General features: G+C 51.5%; 1 long non-coding RNA gene across 1 annotated transcript; it reads right to left on the bottom strand.

Annotated features, from left to right (window-relative positions):
* Window positions 1-9831: 9831 nt before the first annotated feature.
* LOC130528779 (uncharacterized) lies at window positions 9832-15100 on the bottom strand. Its single transcript, XR_008951403.1, has 3 exons — window positions 14666-15100; window positions 13325-13465; window positions 9832-10177 (listed from the first exon to the last, which is right to left on the bottom strand). It is a non-coding gene; the product is annotated as an uncharacterized LOC130528779 (long non-coding RNA).
* Window positions 15101-21172: the final 6072 nt, after the last annotated feature.

Here is a 21172-nt window from a genome sequence, read left to right as displayed (position 1 = left end):
TCGGCCCAGATTGATGAGGACTTCGAGGAGCTCACCTTTTGATCAGCTGCTTTATGAGAATGAAATAGACTCTCTTAGATGAATTTAGCAGCAGGTTGTACTCTGCTGGGAAAAATGGAACCAGGAAAAATGAGTTCTTGGGAGAGTCACAGGGCGCATGTTAGCATTGGGTCTGTTAGCATTGGGTCTGTTAGCATGGGGTCTTTTAGCATGGGGTCTGTTAGCATTGGGTCTGTTAGCATTGGGTCTGTCGGAGACAAACAGATGTTTTTGAAAATATGTATAGATTTGTTGGGCTTATTCCATATATTTTGCAACATTTTCATCATTCACAGACAGATTTCCATAATTCCAGTGAGCACGTGGAGGGCTGGAATAAAGGTTTTATTTTGGTAGTGTCTGTGTTCTTTTACTTGCTATATATTGAGTACCAAAATACTCATTTTACTACCAATGTGAGGCCACTTTAAAGGACCGTATGAGGGTTAAGATGTGGTTTTAAGTTTGGGTTAGAGCTGGGTTTAGGTTAGAGTCAGGGGGTTAGTTGTGATAGTTTGGGTGAGGAGCTGGGGAACGTATCATGTTTATGGAAGTCCTCTCAGAGATAGAAATACAAGGACGTGTGTGTGCTGCTGTTATTAGCCTTTTCATTCACCAACATGCTTAATCATGAAAGGACTCATCTCTGCTTAAAATGTGCCGAGTCACCTCAGTGTTCAGTTTCAGTAGATCTCAAAGATGCTCAAAGTTGCTGTTTTGATTTCTGACATTTAAAGATAAAAACATCAGTAATATCAACAAAAGAGTACCAACTGCAGCCACGACTCCCATGATGCAGAGCAGCAGCAGCAGAGCAGCAGCACAGAGCAGCAGAGGCAGCAGCAAGCAGAAGAGCAGCAGCAGAGCAGCAGAGCAGTAGAGAGCAGTCAGTAGAGCAGCAGAGCAGGAGCACAGCAGCAGCAAGAGCAGCAGAGCAGTAGAGAGGCAGGAGCAGCAGCAGAGCAGAGCAGCAGAGCAGCAGCAAGTCAGCAGCAGACAGCAGCAGCAGCAGAGCAGCAGTAGAAGCAGCAGAGCAGCAGCAAGCAACAGCAGAGCAGCAGCAGAGCAGCAGCATAGCAGCAGAGCAGCAGTAGAGCAGGAGCAGCAGCAGAGCAGGAGCAGCAGAGCACAGCAGCAAGCAGCAGCAGTAGAGCAGTAGAGCAGCAGCAGCAGAGCAGCAGCAGCAGAGCAGCAGCAGCAGAGTAGCAGCAGCAGAGCAGGCAGAGCAGCAGCAGCAGCAGCATAGCAGCAGCAGAGCAGTCAGCAGAGCAGCAGCAGCAGAGCAGCAGCAGCAGCAGAGCAGCAGCAGCAGAGCAGCAGCAGAGCATCAGCAGCAGAGCAGCAGCAGCAACAGCAGCAGCAGAGCGCAGCAGCCGCAGCAGAGCAGCAAGCAGCAGCAGAGCAGCAGAGCAGCAGCAGAAGCAGCAGCAGGAGCAGCAGAGCAGCAGCAGAGCAGCAGCCCTCTGCTGAAACTCGTCAGAACTTCCAGTCATTCTGCAACTGCCTCTTCTGAGAAGTGGCTGCCTGTTCCTGAGCACATCTGTCAGCTTCAGCCTCCACACTTGCTTTCTGCAAGCTGCCTGCGTGGATGAGACTGTCTTCAGAGGCAGCAGAGAACAGAAGGTGTGCATGTGTGTGTGTGTGTGTGTGTGTGTGGTGTGTTGTGTGTGTGTGTGTGTGTGTGTGTGTGTGTGAGTGAGACTCAGCTGCAACCACAAACTGAAACCCTGTGGCTCCTGGGATCGCAAGGAGTTCCGCAGGGTTGGGGTTTCACATACAGTTGTGTGATCTTAGATAAAACGGCACTCAGCTGAATTCTCCCCTCACTCACACACACACACACACACACACACACACACACACACACACACACACACCACACACACACACACACAAACATGCAGAAATGCAACTACAACAGAAAAATATATTCCAGGATGTTGAGCGGCACTAAAACCAAAAGTAGATCCGCTAGAATGAAAGTTCATCTAAAGTGTGCATTTGTGTAGCTGCTACACACACACACACACACACACACACACACACTACTTGGGTATGATGCTTTTACAAAGAAGTGGAGCTAAGAAAGGTATTATTTACACTTTAGTCATGTGTTTCCCCACAATCCCGCTGCAGATGATACAGATACAATCTTTTACAGGAAACTGTCACGTACGTCTGTGATATCACAACCCCGCACACCCCAAAACAGGCTAAATTTAGCACGGATGTTTCCTCAAATCATGAGCAAACCCTCTGACCTTACTGGTAATGCAAAACACCAACTTTAAAGCTAAAACACTAACCGCTTATGTCCTTATTTAAAGGGGACAAATGGGTTTTTCAATGTGGTTGCAGCTGCGAACAGGAGCAAAAAGAGGCTACCTGAGTACCTGAACCCACCACCTTGCTGTAAATATGTCACAAAAGGAGGTGTGTGTGTGTGTGGTGTGTGTGTGTGTGTGTGTGTGTGTGTGGGTGGATGGGTGAGCCAAACGACCTAGAATATCCCAGATTATCTGTGGATTAATAAAGAGCAACAATTTGCTATGCTAGCTGTTTCCAGCCGTCGCGTTTCTCTGGAATTAAGAGTGTTTGATTATTCACGTGCACTTCTTCACTTGTCTTCTCGGCTCCAGACAGATTTGGGCCACAACACCAACGCGTGCAACAGCGCAGCTCCTCTAGAGACGGAGCCTGCGTCTCCAGGCTCCGTCCAGTCCAGCTCTTCTCACTCATCGCATGTGGTCCTCTCCGCGCTCTCGTGCTTTCGTACACGTCGGTCGTTCGTTGCAACCTCGGCTTCCTCCTCTCTGGGAGCCGTGGACGTGTGCACGGTCGGCGGGGTCGTTGTTGTCCCCCCGCACGCTTGAAAGCAAAGAAGTCTTTTCTTGTTTGGAACGCTACCTGATGGATATTTACGCAGCTGTGGGCCAGCGAGGGGAACCTTTGATATCATTAACAGACGCGTTCCCCTGTGAAACCACGAGCAAGGCGAGCGTGCACGCGCTGCGACCCAAAGTGTTCAGCTGTCCGTCCTCATCAGCCCAGGCTCGACCTGGAGGCTCGGGCGCCGTGACCCGCGGGGGAGATGGTGGAGAGGTCATGGTTAAAATAAACCCCCAAACTGGGTGTGCAGGATGCGCACGCTCGCCCAGACACATGGCGCTCGCTCATCAAATGACCCGAGCTAGGGCGAAAAGATCACCTCTAGAGCCGCCGCTGTGTTGGAGGAGCAGATCAAAGCAGATCAAAGCTGCTCATTAAACTTAAAGTCAGTTTTAGCTGTTTGTGCGTGTTCTTACACACCCTGATTACTTCCTCCTTTGGGCCCGTCAGCTCCTAAATCTAAGCGGGTTCGAAGGGAGACTTTTGAGTGTTGCGTTGCCGCCGCCTTGCATGTGGCGAAGGCGGCGGCGCCCCGGACTGCCCGTCCGTACCGTCACAGTTCCCGGTTGTGCTGCCGCCTCCACCCAGACGAGGATCAGCTACCTTTCAGCAGTTGCTCCAGTGACCTTTAGCAGCTGTGGGGGTGAAATTGCCTGAGCTTCCTTTACCTCATCATCCCAGTTCTCTCACTCCGCCTCTGTCATGTGTGAATGCACCCCCCCCCCCCCACACACACACACACACACCTACGCGCACACACGCACACACACGCACACACACGCACACACACGCATGCACGCAGAAACTGGTGCCAGCTGGGTTTTAAGAGCTTGGAGCTTTTCATAGAACCTGAAGACCGAAGCGGCGTGGGAACAACAACGGCGACATCTGTAACGTGCGCGGCTGTTGCGCTGTCGGCGAGCGGGACGGGCGTGCGTCGGCAGGCAGCGCCGTGGCCTCTGGCCCCGTTTCCGCCGCTCCTCCCCCGGGTCGCCGTAGCAGCGGCGGTGGGCGAGATGGAGGCAGAGACGGGATGAAAGAATGAGTCCACGGTGATAAATGTGCAGTTCTGCATGCCCCCCCCCCCCCCGCCATCCTCGCCCTCCCTCTCGCCCCACTTATTCAGCAACCCTTTCATCCACCCTTGGCCCCGGTGAGTGAATGTGGCGCAGTGAGTTATGGGATGGCTGGAACAGCTGAGGTCACGGAGAGGAGCGGAACGCACGCGGGCCCCTGGAAATGCTCCCGACGAGCCCGGAGTGCAACCAGGGTTCGGATTAAAAAGGAAAAGACGGGCTTTGCTTAAACACCGCACAGCCCCCCTCCCCGTGCCCCCCCCCTCCCCCTCGCTGCACGTTGTGAGGAAACACCAGCGGCGTGCGTGGGTTTACCAAAGTTTCCATCCAGCTGGATCTCAGACTTCCCTCAGTAACTTCAAGACCAAGAGGAACAGAAACATATAGCGAATCACAGAATCCACGTTGCTCAGTCCACTTACTGTAATTAGAGATAATTGTGTTTCTGTTTGAACGCTTCCAAGAACCACGTCAAAGGTCGTGCATGAGTGTGTGTCTGTGTGTGTGTGTGTGTGTGTGTGTCCACCATTTCATGCCGTTTTTTTAACCCTGGGGGAAGCCCTGTACCTGTTGTTCACAGGAGCCCATATATGGCAATGTAAACACAAGGCTCTGTCACTCCTCCGGAGCCTGAGCGCAGAAATGAATGAACACAGGAAGACCCGTACTGGCAGGAAGTGGTAGCTGCTGCCATGGTAACAAACCGAAACCCGAAGCGGCGAGGGAGAGACTCGGCTTTACTCATTGTCTTGACGTCATTTCGAGCACGCCGAGAGGGAGCAGCTGCAGAGCAAAGACACACATGCGCGCCGCTGACAGAGAAGCGGACAGTGGGAACTTTTGAGCGCTTAAAAGTCGATGCACCCTGCAAAGTTTGTTTCCCTGTAAATTCCCATACGATCGCAGATTAATATTCAAAGCAGTATTAGCATTTACGGTAATGTGCAAGAGACGCAGCATTAAGGCGTAGCGCTTTTTAAACCCTCGCGTGTTTGTTTTGCTAACTTATCGGTGTGAAACAGGTTTATTCTGCCTTCGGCCGGGGAAGAACTTGGCCCAAATGGTAGAGAGGATTTCGTGAAATGACATTTCGTGGCTTCGGATGACGACAGAACAAAGCAATTATCACCAGCAGCTGGAAGGGTGTTGAAGACAGCACAAGCTGGGTCTGGAGGACCGCAGGCACGCATGAGGGAGGGAACGTGCGTGTGCACAGTGCCAAGCATGTACCGTATGTCATGCTGTCAGATTTTTAGGTCATGGCTCAACTAAAGTATGTCAGTGTGCAGGATTTCTTCGGGGCTTAAGCGTTTAGCATAAATGCTGGTAGCCTGAGCTAACAGAAGCTAACAAAAACAGTGTTTTTTAGGCTAGTCAGGTTGTGGTTCAAAGCCATAGGACAACCTCCTCAGATAGGGGTTGGGGGTAGGTGACAGGGTTGGGGGTGGGGGTGGCTGGGGTTGGCACAAGTGCATACATCTGCGAGTGTGTGTGTGTGTGTGTGCTGAGATGGGGGTGCCTCTAATGAACAAGGCACGTGCAGGAGGGGAAAAGGCTTATGAGGTGGTGTGTATGCATGCAAATGGGAGAGGGTGGGGATAAACCCAAACAAGCACACACAGGGGTCTCTCTCTCATTCACACACACACACACACACGTACTGCTATCTTAGTAAGGACTCTCAGTGGCATAGAGCACCCCCCATTCCCTCTAACCCCCCCAAACATCACAGTTCACCCTCACCTGAACTTAGTTCTAACCTAAACCCTAAATCCAAGTCTATAACCTTAACAAAGCCTTGAAGTTGTGAGGACTTTCCAAAAATGTCCTCAGTTTGCAAGAAAAATGCTCATTTTAGTCTTCAACGCACACACACAGACATACATGTGCATGCACGCACGTGCACACACAAACACAGTTGTTCTCATTTATCGGAGATCTTCTGCCTGAGCAGGTCACGAAAGGTCAAAACACATCAATGACTAAGCAGGTATAGAAATAGCCAGATTTCCTGGTAGCTGATAGTCTCCAACAACCTCAGAAGAGCCGAACGCCACAAACACAAGTGACGTCGCTTTTCAGCGGTCAGCCGTATCAGCGGCAGCATCTACCACCAATATGATTAAGCGCCTCATTTCCTTCTGAAATTTCTTTCAGGGGAAATTTAGTTAGTTTGCCCTAACTGGCTCTTGTCCGCATTTAGGAAATATGACTTGTAAATGTCTCATGCCGATATCGGGAAGACTGACATAGGTCAGACAACATTTATGCTATATTTAACATCTCCCCCAACTGTGTGTGTGTGTGTGTGTGTGTGTGATCAATATAGATCTGTGGGTTTGATTGTGTGTGGATGTTTGGTGTCTGTTTTCCCGTCTGTGAGGGGGGATGTGCTTGTGACCGATAGGGTAGAGGGGCCCCAACGTGTGTGGACCCAAGGGAGCAGCTGTGTATTGGCGAACTCTGTATAGAGGCTTTCTGTCCCCCCCATCGATCCCAACATGTCAATTAGACGGATCCCAATAAATGCGCCCCCGGTCCGTTGCGGGGCGGCCGTCTCCATGTAAGCTACACCCACGTCACCGGAGAAGGGCAGATAAAGGAGTTCCCTCTGGGTCGGAGTCGGCCGAGAGCTTTTCCGTTACGCAGATAGTTTTTCACGACGACAGCGCCGCCATCGTGGGTCACCTCTGCCTCTGACACTCCTTTTGATTTCACTAAAGACCAAATGAAAGCTTGGCCCTCTTTGTCCCGGAATAACGTGAAACCAAAGCTGTCTGCACCGAAGAGTTCTCAGTAGTCCTGTTTGATCCCTTTTAGCCTCTCGTAAACTAAACTCAATTGCAGCCAAGACTTGAGCGTTGAAAAAAGTTCCCCTCGCAATATTGGCATAGTTAGATCAGCTTAATACTGTTGGTAAAGTAGCTAAGCACATGAGCCACACCTCTGTAGCTGATTTATTAAGGCTTTCTGCCTCATTGTGTTTGTTCACTCTGAAAGATAAACAGCCACAACCTGCAGTTTAACTGTGGATTTCAAGGTTTCAACAGTTTCTGGTGTAACAGTCAAGCTGCTGTTAACAGCGATGACCCCCCGTGTCCATGCGTGAACTACATAAAAACACAGGCCCCAACGCACACACATGTTTGCTGAGTTAACTGTCATTTTCTGGATGCTAAGCTAAGCTGTAGTTTTGCAGCTAGCAGTTTAAGCACACATGTTTGTACTTCTAGCTTTGTGGGGACTTTTATAGATACAACACAACCTAAACCCCGAACACCACAAGTGAATGCTCAGTCCTAACCCCTCACCTACTTTTAGCCACTTCGAAGATGAGTCAAAATGTCTTCACATTGCAGGGGAAATTTGGCCTCACTTTGTAGCCTAAACAAGCACACACACACACACACACACACACGCATCATCTCAGGAGCCCAAATGAGACTTTAAAATTGTCCGTGTCTAAACGAGCCCACCATTAGAGAGACAGATTGAGGTTGAAGCCTCTTGAAGATAATGATGCTGAGGAGACAGCGGCCCTCGACTCCTGGAGGTGACACAGCGGCACCTCTGTCTCATCCCATCACCCCCCCGCTGCATATTCATCGCTCTCCACCGGCCCTGGAAGGCCTGCCCCTCACACCTCCTCCTCTGGAGCAAGGCGCCCCCACCTTGCCCACCCACCCTCCACCAACCCGTCTCGTAGCCTCCACCCTGATCAGGAGGATTTACTGTGCACTCGTCCACACGTCTCAGCCGGTCACACACGCCCCCTGGGTCGATCCAGGTCGAATTCAATTTGTAAGATATTATATATTGATCCCACTGCGCTGCACCCCTCTGTGCTCTCTCTCACACACACACACACACACACACACGCACACACACACACACACGTCAGTAGAGTCCTTGTATCAGCACCGTGGCATCACCAGGGTTACCAGCTTTGGGTCACATACGTAGCCGTTACTAGATGTTTGACACAACCTCTAAACACCGCACACGTGCTGATGAACCCCCCCCAAAAAAGAACACCAACCAAAATTGTTCGTGACAGCCCTGTCAATGCTCAAGAGGCCGCTTTCACGAACACCTGTCAGCGTGAAACGTCTTTGCGAATCACTTTTTTGAACCCCTCTATGAATTATCTCCTTTTATTTTTGGACGAAGGATTAGCCAAAGCAGCTCCGCCGCCGCTAGCATCGCATGCTTCCATCTGGCGCTAAATCGCCCTAATCAATAGCTACTCTCTGGTCTCTCCATCGAGCCCACCGGTAAATAATTCAAACGAGATAGTCAGGAATGTAAAACACTCGCGTGACCCCGTCGGGGCTTTGAACGCATCATTTACGGACAGAAGAGCCACAACGTCGGGGTGGCCGTTGCATAAACGGTTAAATCAGCCGCTGTACTCAGGCTCCAGATCAGCGTTGTGTTAATCAGATTGTGGCGCCTGAAAAGAAAACGACAACCGCAAGCCAAAGCACACACACACACACACACACACACACACACACACCACACACACACACACACAGACAGACATGTGTGAGCGTGGCCTCAGACCTAACATATTATGGTGAGCCGCAAATGAGTGACACATAAACGGAGAAGGTCCTGCATGGCCGCCACAGATAAGAGAAATAAGGTCACCCGCCAACAGGGGAGAGCGAGCGTGAAGCCAAGGTGAGCTATGGCTATGACATTTCACAAACCAGGCTAATTCCCCTGAAATTCTAAAAAGGCCACATTACACATCATTGCATCACGACGGGGCCGGCGTTCGGAGGGTTCCGGGGTTCCTCGCGGCCTCTCCTCCCCGCCTCTCCTCCCCGCCGGCTCTTATTTCATTTCAACATGGCGGCGTTTGTTTCCTCGCGTGAAAGAGACGTTTAGCCGCCACAACAAGAAATTAGCGCGCTGCGCACGAGGAGGCAACGTTTGGGGCGCGGAGAAAAGCCGTTAAAGTTGGCGAACGGAACAAATCGGCGGCGTTTGCGGGACTAATTTTAATTTGCTAAACTGTCGGCAAGGTATACGACTGCGCATGGTGGTAATGTTCCGTGCGTGTGTGTGTGTGTGTGTGTGTGTAATAACGCATGAGCTTGTGTGGGACAGAGACATTCTCATCCACATGTGGGATTCCCTGCTTCGGCCACTTCCTGTCCCCGTCAGGAAGCCCCAAACACACTCTGACTCCCCTGGCAGGAAACAGGAGAGCCGCCGTTGCCTCGTGACTCCGGCCAAACCCTGGTGACCCGGGGGGGTTAGATCTGGCCCCGGGATGGGGGGACGTGGACGCGCTATAAATGTTCACATGGAGAGTGTCTCTCGGCGCATTGCGCCCCTTTTGTCCCTAAAGGTCACACATGGGTCTGGGCTTAAGATCAGCAGGAAGTGTGTGTACGAAGGCACGAGGTTTCAGAAGGTCGACACAGAGTTTCCACGCGTGTGTGATTTCTATCTTTGTCATTTCGTTGGAAAGATGAACTTCTCTGCGAGCCTGACGTGTCCGAGTCAAGCTGATTTCACCCTTTGCGAGATAATTTAAGGACTTGCTTTCATGCCATTTAGCCACAGATAAATGTCAATATTTTCTGGCTCTAAGAATGACGACCCGCTGGGTGAGGAGCCTGGATGGGATGGATGTTGTGGTTGGACCCACTCAGGATAGCTTCTGCTTTTATGCTGTATATCCATGTTCTAGTCCCAGATGGCTGGTCCAGAGAAAAACAAACTAAATCTAAAATTAGCTGAGAGCATCAGCTTGAAAAATAATTCCAGGAATTTGAAGTTTATTGGAAAATGATGAATGAGGACCGGCCAGAGCAGCTCTTTATAGATCTTTTTAATCGCTTCATCAGAACATCAGAGTGCTGGAATATGTGTTCCCAAGCCTCGAAAAACACCATTTGGTCTTTTTTGATTCATTTCTTTAAAAGGAAATTGTTTGTGGCCACATTATTTCAGCTCACTTCATATTGCCTGGGTGTCTTCCTGCTGCCTTAAACCTCTCTAGACCAGGGGGGCTCATTACGGCGATCGCGATCTACCGGTCGCTCAGGTAGTACCTAGGAGGTAGTACTGGTAGAGAATTACCTATGTGTCTGGAGTCTAGACCATCAGAACCAGCTGCTCCTGAAGCTCCAGTCATCTGAAGGTGCTGGGAACCTCTGCAAGAGAAGAAAAGCCGCTTTGGTCACGACTGTTCAGCTGGTGAAGGAAGAGATTTAGAGTATAAGAGGACACATCTCTAGTAATCTCTAGACAGACAGGCAGGAAGACAGACAGGCAGAAGACAGACAGGCAGGAAGACAGACAGGCAGGAAGACAGGCAGGAAGACAGGCAGGCAGGACGACAGACAGACAGGAAGACAGACAGGCAGGACGACAGACAGACAGGAAGACAGACAGACAGACAGGCAGGAAGACAGACAGACAGGAAGACAGACAGGCAGGAAGACAGGCAGGCAGGATGACAGACAGACAGGATGACAGACAGACAGACAGGCAGGAAGACAGGCAGGCAGGAAGACAGACAGGCAGGAAGACAGACGGGCAGATGCCTGGTGATGTTTAACTTCCTTGGTGGTAACTAAAGCCTTGAACTGTATCTGGATAATATAAATATAAATAAAATACTTCCTTCCTTCCTCCCTCCCTTCCTTCCTGCCTCTCTCCTCCCTTCCTTCCTTCCTTCTTCCTTCCTGCCTCCCTCCCTTCCCCCCTTCCTCCCTGCCTTCCTTCCTCCCTCCCTTCCTTCCTCCCTTCCTTTCTGCCTCCCTCCCTTCCTGCCTCTCTCTCCCTCCCTCCCTTCCTTCCTTCCTGCCTCCCTCCCTTCTTTCCTTCCCCCCTCCCTCCCTCCTTCCTTCCTTCCTTCCTTCCTTCCTTCCTCCCTCCCCCCCTCCTTCCTTCCTCCTTCCTCCCTCTCTCCCTCCCTCCCTCTCTTCCTCCTTCCTCCTTCCTCCTTCCTTCCTCCTCCCTCCCTCCCTCCCCCCCTCCTCCCTCCCTTCCTTCCTCCTTCTCTCCCTTCCTTCCTTCCTCCCTTCCTTCCTTCCTCCCTCCTCCCTCCCTTCCTTCCCCCCTCCCTTCCTCCCTCCCTTCCTTCCCCCCTCCCTTCCTCCTTCCTTCCTCCTTCCTTCCTTCCTTCCTTCCTTCCTTCCTTCCTTCCTTCCTTCCTTCCTAGCTCCTCTCTCACCTGCCTTCCTGCCTCCCTTCCTCCTCCCTCCCCCCTCCCTCCCTTCCTTCCTCCCTCCCTCCTCCCTCCCTCTCTTCCTTCCCTCCCCCCTCCCTTCCTCCCTCCCCCCTCTCTTCCTTCCTTCCCTCCCCCCTCCCTTCCTCCCTCCCTTCCTGCCTCTCTCCCTCCCTCCCTTCCTCCCTCCCTGCCTTCCTTCCTCCCTCCCTCCCTTCCTCCCTCCCTCCCTCCCTTCCTTCCTAGCTCTTCCCTCCCTGCCTGCTCTCCATCAAGCCTTCAGCAAACAGCCACAGGAAGACGCCCAGGACCAGAAGCTCTGAGCTGTTCTGTCTCTCATCACAACACACAGAAACCCTGACCTGGAATCAGGCAGGTGGGAAGCGGCGTCTGAACTCGGTGTTCAGCCGAGATGGAAAAATTAGAATATCAGGGGTCGATGTCAAGTGGCGACTTGTTCGTCTGCCGTCTTTTCTCTCGGCAATTATACCTAGCGCTCTTTTTTTCCTTCCTCAGGGAAAAGGTTATTTTCAGAGGATGAAGAAAGACTTTCCACTTGACCTGCGTATCATCAAAGAGCGTAACAATGAAAGCAGGTTTCCCCTGCAGATCTCTGACATTTAGCAGAGTCCTTTCTGGCTTCGTCACTGGCGAGGGCTCGGGTCAGACAGATATTTATTAAAAGGGGATACACGGCGATTGATTAATTACACCCATCACGGAGATTTGAGCTGGAATCCAAAGATGTCAGCGCTGACCCCGAGCAGACAGGACTTAAGCTAAGCCAATCCACGACGAGCGGGACACCGACCCAGACGTGTCCGGCTGTCACATGTCCGTCCGGTCTGCGCCGATCTCCTCGGCCAGACTGGACGTATTGATTACTCCGATTGATCCGGGGCCCTCTCCATCTGCCCGATCTGGACACGTGCAGGAGGGTGGGAAAGGATAGAAATTCCAAGATAAAGAGATAAGATAGGATGGCACATCAGGAATAGTATGGGCGGAGTTGCCGTGGCGATGGGGGCAGCGTAGCCGGGCCTGAACAGCTGGTGTTGTTAACTAATGTGCATTTTGTAGAACAGCAAACCCAGAAACCTGATAGCATAAATGAATAAATGAACAATTTCTCTGACAATGGGGCCTCCTGTTCTATAGGGGTTTCTTTACGTACACAATAGAGGCTGAGAGGGGCCCACGGGGGTGTTCTGTCCCTCAAGTACGGACTGCACAAACCAGTGCATGGCTGAGAACCACTTGATCAAATAATGGCGCCGGGGGGGCCGGCGTCCTCGCTCACGTAGCCGTCAGAGTAATGTGGGATTCTTGAATGGCATTTGGGAGGGAACTGACTACCTCTCTCTGTTCTACTGGTTCTGTTGGGAGCGGGCCTAATAAGCAGTGTGGGTGGTGAATGAGGAGCCATTAGCTCAACAGCTGAATGAAGCAAGGCCCTGCCCCCCCCCTTCCTTCTTGTCTAAAGCCCCTCCAGCAATGGGAACACCTGCACTAAGACAAGGGCAGGGTGGAGGGTGCGGTGGGGAGGGGGAGGGGGGCAGCAGTGAAAAGGTGGGATCAGGCAGGCACCAGAGGAGGAATGCACAGTCCCCACCTACGGAGAAAGATGAACCAGTAAAATCTCTGTTTCCTGACATCAGAAAACCCCATTAATCATCACAATGGAGACACCTGACAGAAGTGGTGCAGGAGGAACACTCTGGTTTCCCCTTCGAGGATCGACGGTTGCTGCTGTTGCTGTCTCTCAAGGCTAAACCGGCTCAGGACTTTTGATGGTGCGTCATAACCCGAACCCAGAACCAACGTCACAAATGAAGTCAAACATTTTAAAACAAATATAGTTTCGTCTGAGAGCTCCTGTATCCAACCCAGCGAGCACTCCCTCGTCTACATCAACCCAGCCCCGATATCAGCGTCATTTGTGGCTGTGTATTCCTTATGAGCTAAGCTAAGCTAGGCTAAAACACAATTAGAGTCTGCATGTGCTGCATCTTACAGAGGACTGATCTCATCTTCTAATGCTCCACCACAGCCTTCACCTTTCTCCATGTTGTATTGGTTTACTGCTGCCAGTAAAAATGCTCTTCATGATTATATTCCCTTTATTTACCTCTTGAAAAAGTCGACTGTCTCCAGGAGCAAATGAGCACGTCTCCTGAAATGTCAAGCTTGTCCTGCTAATTCTCACTTCCTGGAAAGAGCCCTCGTCCCAGACGATGGCGTCACAGTTGACAGCTGCATTTGACGAAAGCTGAAGACGAAAAGGTGAAAAGAATGAGAGCGGAGCATTGTGGGCGCTGAGTGAGCCTGTCAGGAGGCTGATGTATAACAGGGCAGATGTAGGCGGGGGTGAGCTGGGTTGGGGGCCAGTGTGGGGGAGGTGTTGCATGCTTGGCGGAGGTAAGTTGGCAGAAGGGTCACGCAGGAGAGGAAAAAGAAAAGGAGAGGGAGAGGAGCAGGCATGTAAGCTATGTGATGATTATCCCCAAACACAGGGGCCGTCTGTTCTCCGCCCTACCAAGGCGGAGGGGTGAGACTGGGGCGCCGGGCGGTGTTTCCAAACAGGTGTGAGGGGCGGGGAGAGAACCCGGAAATCCAATAAGGAGGGGTACAGATGGTGTAGGAGAGGGAAGGAAAGACAAAATGCAGAAAAAAGAGCAAAAAAAGAGTGAAAGGCATACACAAGGTTCTGATGATGTCACAGCCACCAGCGACAGGGTGACGGAGGTCAAAATAGGTGGGGGGTGGGGGGGTAGCGGCGCGCAGGCCCGCAGGAAGCTGCCCCGGTCACCGCATGGTTCGATACGGAGCTCAGAGTGCAGAGGACAGAATGCCTCCCGGCATCCGTCTGTGTGGTTAAACATCGATACAGAAACAGCAGCGCGTCACAGAAATCACAGAGATCAATGAGCAAAGGTGAGTGCAACTGGATCACTGCGACCCGCCGCTGACCTCCCACCACCGCGCACACACAATTGACCTCTCACCTCGCGGGTTTGCCGCCTCATCCAAAAACACTTTGCTGCATTCTTTCATTTTTATTCCCGCGGCTGAGCTGCAGCCGCGTGCGTCGGCCATCTATCACGCGGGGATCGATACGCGCTTCTGCTGCCACATAGGAAAACATGCAAATCAGCCCAAGCTAAAGAAAATCCCACACACGGAACAAACTATCTCCAGTCCTGCCAGCCGATAGCACAAAATAGAAAATAGCCGCTGCACAAACGCTGGCAAGCATTACTGATGTTTATTAGAGATGCTAAAAGCTAACAGATGAGGTGTCCATCACGGCTAATATCTGCGCTATGGAGACAATGGCGCTACGGCGTGTCTAATGTGTGTCACTGTGGCATTTCCTCTAGCAACACGCACGAGCGTTCTCATCCGTGCAGCACACGCTATACCCTCTGTGCTTGCACAGTCAGTCGGATTAATGAAGATGCGTCCGTACTTTGGCAGTTTTGCCTCTTTTGCATGTCCCCGAGCTGAGCGCCCCGTTGTACTTCAGCAATCACACATCCACCCGCGTTCTCACGCGGCCCCGGCAAACATCTGTGTGAAAGGCTTCTCCGAAAGGGCAAATGCAGTAATTGACATGTGACTCCACCGTGCAGCAGTAAATGAAGCATAGTTAAATCAGCAGAGAGCGCGCAGGCCCCGCCCCCCGCGCACACAAACATCCACCGCTGCCTCGTCAGCTGCCGCTGCTTCTGGTAAACAGACTGTGGGAGTGCGGGGACATTTCTCGCGAGGGGAAGTGGTGGGTTATTGCGGTCTCGCCATTTGAGAAATGGCCGAATGCTGCTTTCGTTTTAAGCCACGGGGCTAACAATTACGCACTGCGCGTCACATGCGCCCAGATGCACGACTTTTTTTATCGCACCGCCGAGCCTCCAAGGCTGATATGCCAAGAATGAAAAATAGAGAGTGCACCCCCCCCCGCACTACTACTCTGACCCTCCCTGCAGACACACACAAGCATGCGCACACAGGCTGCATCCCTCTCCTGGACGGCTCCCAGCTCCAAATGTGCATTTTTACATTCATCAGTCTCCCGGTTTAATGAATATCTCCCTCTGAATGGATTCGCCAATAATGCCGTGCATGTTGTCGGGCTAACGCGGCCCCATCCCATAATGCTTTTATTGTTCTCTGTCGAACCTGCACAATTGAAATAAAGATCAATATCCGGACAATAGATGAGCAGCAGCATCAGATGGGGGGAACAAACACAATATGTGGAGAGCTGCTATTAATCTGCACTGGTGTGTGTGTCAGTGTGTGTGTGTGTGTGTGTGTGTTCGTTTTTGTCTCGTTCCTCTCGTACCGGCACCGCATCTTTCCCCAGACAAGCCAGACGTTGATGAATTGCAGCGAGGCAGCCTGGAGAGGCCCAATTAAGATTCCATCAGGATAAAGGCGAAGGTAAATTATTTACATTAACAAGAAGACTCGGCTCGCCCAAACATTCCTCCGCAAATGGAGGGGGGCGGCGGCCCGGCCCACATCGGGAAGATGGAGGAGCGGGCTTCCATAAATTGTTTGTGCGTTTAATTAATGAGCGCGGCCGGTGTTTGGGTGGTAGGTGGGAGCTGAGGGGGGGTGAGGAGGAGTAATGGGGAGGGTGGTGGAAGAGCACCCTCGCACAGACTCATTAAAATGGCCAGTGAGGCGCAGGTTAAGGTGCTCCCTCCTATGATGCTGAATCAATGATGATAAACAAGAAGGGGGGGTCGGCTTTGGAACGGACGGCTCATAAATAACAGGAACAGGAAGGGCACCAAGAATGATTCGGTGGATTACAACTGGGGGGCCTTCGGGGGTTCAAAGGCCGTCGGTGCTTCTATTTTACAAATAACGGCAACATCCCAGGGAGACTCTCCCCGCTGTCACGCTCTTCCTACACCGACAAGAAGACACGCTTCTTCTTCTGAGGCTGTCGCTGTGGCGAAGTGACTGAATGCTGCCTGGAGACCAGGAGAGGGGGCCCTCGTGATCCTCGAGATCAGAGCGGACCGTCGGCATTTAACTGTGGCTTCAGCACATACCTGCAAACATTCCCATGCCTCATTAGATCACTAATGCCCCCCCATCCCTTTGCATTAGTGAGCCACAGAGTCCAAGCTGGCACCATCCCGACCATCCGTGCGAGGCCGAGGCAGGAAGCCCCTCAGAGGCTCCGCCTGTTTGGCTGATGCCATGTGTGAAATGACTCGCAGAGGGAAAAACGTACAGGTGTTTGACATTTTAAAGGAAGTAAAATGTTTAGTCTGCTCGTTCTGCCGTCTAATGACGCCTAACGGCAGGTGCGGGCTTCCTTTTACACGTCCAGCGTGTTGTGAAATGTTTCTAAAATTGTTCAAGCTGCAGTGAATTTCAGTCTGAGCTGCTTTAATGGAGAAAGGCGTCAGGGAGGCGCCGAGAAGCTCGTCGAGCCCACGCGGACCAGTGGCTGAAAACTGCTGTATCCAATACCATTATGTTCTCAAGCAAAACTTGGAATTGCATCATAACAGTGTGTGTGTGTGTGTGTGTAGCATGACACACACTTAGCATTAAAGTTTAATGATGGGCTTGTTTATGAGAGACAAAAAAGAAAAGGCATTACAGATTTTCCTTGTTTCTGACATAAATCACTTGTTCTGAGTCTCCAAGGCTGCAAGACACACACACACACACACACACACACACACACACCACACACACACACACACACACACAACACACACACACACACAACCATGTCCTTGTGGCTGCTAATGAGGGGGTGTGGCTGTCTCTGGAGGCACTGAAGCTAAATTACCATATTAATTAGCTCATCCTTTGACCGTAAAACACAGAGCTGAAATGTCATCACACTCACACAGTGGCCACTGAAAATAATACACACATAATTAGCAGAAGGCATTTATTGTTTTAGCTAACCTCGTGGTTCTCCGTCTCCCCAGAAGTGTCAATCTATTTGTCCACAACACGCGTTTGAGCAGGAACATCTCGATTCCCTTTCTAATTATGTCCTGCTGGGAAAAAAGTGGAGGTTTTTATTCCGTAAAGCGTCAGGTAGCGTTTTCACTGAGACCCCCTCAGACATCAGGGGTGCGTGTGTGTGTGTGTTTTGAGACTCCCTAGAAAAGTGAGGACATCTTTGGGAAGTGAGGACAGGGTTTCCTCCATCTTAAAGGACTGTTTGAGGGGGAGGACGTGGCCTTAATGTTGAGTTCAGGTCAGTGTTAGCGGGGTCAGCTGGGATGGTTTGGGTTCCGTGCGCCTGCATCCCTGTTTATTCTTTGTGATGATTGAGATCAACAGCCCCAGGTGTCGCCTTGTGATGCTCTGACCCTGGATCGTTACCTTTGTGTTCCTCTGAGCTCGTGCTTGCATGATGTGCTGCCTCTTCCTTCAGTCCGCACGTTTAGAAGCTGTAGAAGCAGCATTTCTGGCCGTGGAGGACAACGTCGGCGCGGCGGTCTGGCTGTAAACAGGAAATACTCACTGTTGTCTTGATTGACGTCCTGATGGTCACACTGCTCCTCTGAGGGGTTGAAAACGGTCATTGGGCACGAGTGCGTTGTCCTCCTGTGTAGTCGTGGTGATGGCAGGGGGTGTTAAAAGGGCTCGTCTTAATGACCATTCTTTAAAATCAAAATGATAGACAGATGCTGGCTAATTGGATCCACACGCTAACGATGGTCAGCAGATTTCGCAGGACCGTCCTCCGACACAACCGTCGCAGATGCGAAACGCTCGCGACCAAAAGCACGCGGGGGGGGGGGGGACTCGTATCTAATCCTGGGATCAGACTACACACGTTTTCCCACAAATTTGTCAGGCCGACAAAGTTACAGCATTGGGTCTGGTTGTGAACCTCGGGAACGATGAACGTATCGTTCAGAGGTAGACAAACATGAGACAACCTGAGTCATTTTTCAATTTCCCGGCACAGTTTGACACCCCCCAACAACGTGAGCCCTGACTCGACCAATCGGATAATTGTTCACACAGTGACTGTTGTTACTCTCTGTTTAGACAAAATTAGCTGATGATTTTACACACAGACCGTTCTTTCCTCCATAACATAGTGCTAGCATCATCACGCTGGTTCAGCAGCCGTGATCGACCGTTTTTAGCCACATCTCCCCGACAACCTCTAAAATCCCACCGGATTGTTTTCCATTGTGACAATTAGGATTGTTGGTGTCAAACTTGTAGTCCTGCCAGCCGAAAACAAGGCAAGACTTTATGTGTTTAACCTCACATGGGGACTGCTGTGAAAGACTAACAATGATGTCGTCTGTCACATGAATCAGTCACATGTTCAGGTCATGTGACTGCAGATAGATTTGGTAGTGGTAGATTACAAAGTGAGGGTTGTGTTGTGAAGTTTCAGTGGAACACAGACACAAAGCTTGTCATGGAGGGACGGATATCTTTTCAGTGAAACTGTCGGCGTGAGTAGGTTGGTTGGGAGGTTGATGTGACAGGCTTTGAATAAAAATGTCTGCCTGTTCCCCGTATCCGCGGTGATCGCGGACGAGCGGTGCTACCAACACGGCCATTGATAGCAGCATCCGAGTGTGCACTCATGTACGCCCTGATCCGATGTTTGTGTGCACACGCCAGCTCTCTTGGGGGGTGGGGTCTTCAAGCCGGGCCCACCGATGTAAGAAGTGGGTCAGTCCCACAGCGCCGAGCGGCGAGAGCCAGGCGATGACAGGCCTGCGAGAAGGAGGAGAGGAAAGAGGGAGGAGGTGCTGCGGCCTCTGGGAACGAGGGGCGGCAGCGTTGAAAGCATGGGCTCGAAACGTGCGGCATGTGCGTGGCTCGTGCACCACCTGTGTGGGTGGACAGAGCAGCGAGCTAATCAGATGCGCTAGCTACGTCGGGTGAAAGTCACGCCGCTCGTGGACTCCGTGAGAAAACCACGACCTTGGAACTCATTTTCACACCGCTACGGCTGGTGGATTCTGAGTTTTGACAAAGTCGCTGAGGGAGAACGAACCCCTGAGAAACACAGAGGTATGAAAGTGCACATCAGGACTCATTACAAGAGGACGACTTTACTACTTAGCCACTCTGGTTTACTCACGACTCGGGTATTTGCACAGTGGGGGTGTTCCTCTTTTCTTTCCATCTCCTGCCCCCCCACACCGTAGTAGATGCTGCTGTGAGTTGCTCTCCTGGGAGGACTGACAGATCCCAGTGTCCCCTGTTGGGGACAGATCCCAGTGTCCCCTGTTGTTTCTCTCTGGGAACAAAAAGAAAAGTTGGGATTACAAAGATCACATTTTCATCCACTTTGATCCAGTGCATTTGTGGGGGTGGGGAGGTTTTAACCTAAGAGAAAGGGACAGAGAGCTGTACATGTGGTGGGGAGGGGGGCATGCTGATGCCCTTGAGGGTCTGTGACACATGAAGATGATGCTCCATGCAGAGGGCTGTTTATTCACTGCGGAGAGGCCGATCCCCTTCGGGGCTTCTCGGGGGTGCGTGGAACCATCACTGCCTCAGCCTCCGGGCCTTTTTCCTGACCCAGCCCCTCCAAGTTCAACACTGAGCAAGCAGCAGAGGTGGCACCAATAATCAGAGAGAGCGGGGGGGGGCTCTTCCTCTTGGCCTCAGCCTGTCTGGAGCTGAAAACCTGGAGAAGCCGAGCGGCATCTAAAAGAAAACAAGTGGGCTCCTCCCGCCAAATACGTGCTTATTAAATCCCAGACAGTCGTGCAGTCGCGCCGTCAAAATAAGAAGTTGTTTGTTGTCGCTTTACTCGCCTCGCCTCGCCCCCTCCTCACTTATTTTTTTCCCATACTCGCCTGCTTTCCTCTCCTCTGGTGCACCCCCTGACTTTTTTTTCCCTTCTTTCTTACCCTCCTCCTCAATTTGGTTTGGGAGAAATGATGTGTGAATGGGGGCCAAAAAACAAAAATAACATGACAACCAAGCGGCAAAAAACATGCAGATGTGACAGGATGAGAGGGCCACTGGAGGGCAGAGAGAAGTGGGGGGGAGTATTAGAAAGAGAAAAAAACACGATAGAGGCGAGACTTATAAAAATGTGCAGGAGGGGAAGAGAGAGAGGAGCCGGAGGGATGAAATATTTGAAATGGTGAAGGAGATTGTTAGTGTGGAGGCAGGGAGAGGGCTGGGGTGTGCTGCGAGCAGCAGATTGTGGGGGCGCGTGTTGTCGAGGTGGCCCGGGTCCCTGGTGCCCGCCTGTTTCATGGCTCTCACAGCCTGTCAGTGAAAACAGCCCAGCCTCGCAGACAGCTGCGCTCAGGAGGCTGTGGGGGCGAGAGGAGAGGAGAGGACCTTTGTTTTCCATTTTGATCCTCATCTCCATCAGTGGCTCCATTTCCCTCCTGGCTGGCTCGCTGGAACCGCTCATTCCATTATTTTTTTTTTCCCTCTTGTTTTGTTTTTTTGGCCTCGTCTGTGTTTGTTCAATTTATCTGCAGAAGTGCTACAGCAGAAACAAAAGGCCGGGTTAGTATTCGGCAGCCTCGGCTGCGTTTACGCCTCTGTTTATTCCCCGTGTTTTCGCCGTTGTCAGTCAAGTCGAAACCATGTCGTCTGAAACGTCTAGTTTCTTTGTCCGTGCCCCATATTAACCCGCTCCCTCGAGGCTACGCCGCGTGCTCAAGAAAAGGCGTGTGTGTATGTATGAGCGCACGCGCGCGCTGACATATTAGAGGGGCAGAAATGGACGCGTTCCATTAACAACTGAAGGTTCCGAACGACCGTGCTGCCATTTCCACTCCGCTGAAATCAATCACAGATTTGCTTGACTGATTCTTGTAGGCCCTAAAAAGTCCTGGCCAGGGGCTGAGATGATAGATCCACCCATTCTGCCGCCGTGGCGACTTAAAAGAATATGACAGCTTGTCATCTGGACCGTCTTTGTGCGTTACTCCCTTTTTGTGTTCACATCCTCGACATCAGAGGGATCACCCGGATCAATCCG

Source organism: Takifugu flavidus, chromosome 7 (genome assembly GCF_003711565.1).
Source record: "Takifugu flavidus isolate HTHZ2018 chromosome 7, ASM371156v2, whole genome shotgun sequence".
Lineage (NCBI taxonomy): Eukaryota > Metazoa > Chordata > Actinopteri > Tetraodontiformes > Tetraodontidae > Takifugu > Takifugu flavidus.
The sequence above is the reverse complement of the archived record's forward strand: the minus strand, read 5'-3'. Positions and strand labels throughout refer to the sequence as shown.